Source organism: Cyprinodon variegatus, unplaced genomic scaffold (genome assembly GCF_000732505.1).
Source record: "Cyprinodon variegatus isolate N-32 unplaced genomic scaffold, C_variegatus-1.0 Scaffold896, whole genome shotgun sequence".
NCBI classification, from domain to species: domain Eukaryota; kingdom Metazoa; phylum Chordata; class Actinopteri; order Cyprinodontiformes; family Cyprinodontidae; genus Cyprinodon; species Cyprinodon variegatus.
Genome location: NW_015151349.1, coordinates 335,487 through 337,510, shown reverse-complemented (window position 1 = coordinate 337,510; position 2,024 = coordinate 335,487). Strand labels below are relative to the sequence as shown.

Sequence of the window (2,024 nt, the reverse complement as noted above, 5' to 3'; positions counted from 1 at the left end):
CAGGCGTAGAGCTAACAGAACTGGCAGCGTTGCGAGGCAAGGGCTCAAACATGTACGGCTGGAAGCCTTCTACACCAAACCAAGCTTCTGCCGCCCTGGCGTCCTCTTCCACAACATCTTCATCCCCGCTTTCCTCCTCTAAATAAAAAATGTGTGATGGAGGAGACTCATCCACGCCCTCTGATACTAAACTCTCCTCCTTTTGCATGTTTTCTCTGTCCATAGCGTTCCTTGACAGTGTCGTTTCTAAAATTTAGTGCTACTTGGTCCCAATGGAATTTCTCATTGGGAACCTACTAGCACTAAGTTGATAACTGGTTAGCAAGATGCTTCCAACAAACCGGAATCCTTGCACCATTTTCTTCTTCTTCAGTTGCTTTTCTTAAATGAATCTCCACCGATTAAAAAGGTTCAATAAAATCCGCCTGTGGCTCTCTAATCCGCCACCACTGTGGATTCTTCTGTTTTCTCAGGTGGCGAGGGAAGCATTACTGGGGCGTGTCCTGCGGCGGCATTAACATCTGTTCGGAGTCCAGCCCGTCGGGCCGATCGGGGGAACAGCGGGGACTGTCCGTGGTGCTGAGCTCCAGCGAGAAGCAGCCTGTGAAGGAAGCGCTGACCTCGGTGTGCGGCCCAGAAAACATCATGTACGCCTCTGGGGCCGGGTACAAGATCCTGTGTGTCATCCAGGGTTTGGCGGATGCCTACATCCTGTCAGAGGGGAGCACCTATAAGTGGGACTCCTGTGCTCCTCATGCCCTGCTCCGCGCTCTTGGAGGAGGGGTGGTGGACTTGGCTGTGAGTCTGCAGCAGTCTGAGAGCGGAGTACAGGATCCCAGCACAGAACTGACCTATCACCTGCCTCGCGCTGATCAAACGGGAGCAGACCGCTGGGCTAATTACGGAGGCCTGGTGGCCTACAGAGACTGTTCTCAGCTCCGCAGCATCATGGGAGCTCTGAGAGGCAAACTGTAAAACCAAGGCTCCTTCTTCACCAGATTTATACAAAAGAGCGTTCCAAGTGATTATTAGATAAAGTTGAGGTTATGTTTTAATGTTGAATTATTTTTTTAGATAAAGAAATGTGCTTTTAAATCTCACAATCCTATAAATAAGTCTGGTTTGCAGTATTTATTCCAAAAGCAAACCAAATTTTAAAGTGTAAGACTGGATTATTTTGTGCTTATGAATCTTGTGCTTAAGATATTATCTGTATTTTGTATGAAAAATATAATCATTTATGAATATAAAAAATGAAATTAAAACTATATTCACAAAAAAAACAAAAACAAAAAAAAACGAGCCTTTAAAGTGCTGCGGTCTTTTTTTTTTTTCCAGGTGGAAATAAATTTAAAATGCATTTTTAGCTCAAACCTCAGGATTGTTGAACAGCTTGGATACAGAATTCCAGCTCAGGGAAATTCTCCAATACAGCAATATATTAAAATGGCTTTATCTGATAATTTAACAGAATGTCGAGCTCCAAAAAGGATTTTATTACTTTGTAAAACCAGCTTTTGCAGCAGCTCCAAGTCTTCCAGAAAATTATGGCAGCATTTTTAGGTAAACATAATGAAGAGCTTTAGCAGCCTGTAATAGCTGTACTGCTAGGATTGCTTTGTATTTTAGCTCCATCCTTCCAACTTTAACTACAGAACCTTAGTCAGCACAGGGTAGCTGAGTGATTTGGATGTACAATCTTATTCTGACAACGATAATGATAAAAATGAACTTCTGTGACCTCAAACCACAGCATTCATGAGCCCACAATCACTAAAACTCCTCTGGAGTTAAATATACCAAATTAAAATGGGCTTCTTCAGGACACAAGTTACATTAAAAAAGGTAGATTTGTATCACTAAACATCCAACAATATCTGCATCTAATTATATTCCCAGAGTTTGTTAAAGGAATAGTACACCCAAAACATGATTAACCTTCATTTTCTACTCACCCCCATGCTGAACAACACTCTGGAGTACTTTTTTGATATCTCAAATGCATCTGGAGATCTGGGAGGCTT

General features: G+C 42.6%; 1 pseudogene; it reads left to right on the top strand.

Moving 5' to 3' along the window:
* The first annotated feature begins 409 nt into the window (after positions 1-409).
* On the top strand, positions 410-1,248 carry LOC107099675 (annotated as a pseudogene).
* The last annotated feature ends 776 nt before the right edge of the window (positions 1,249-2,024 follow it).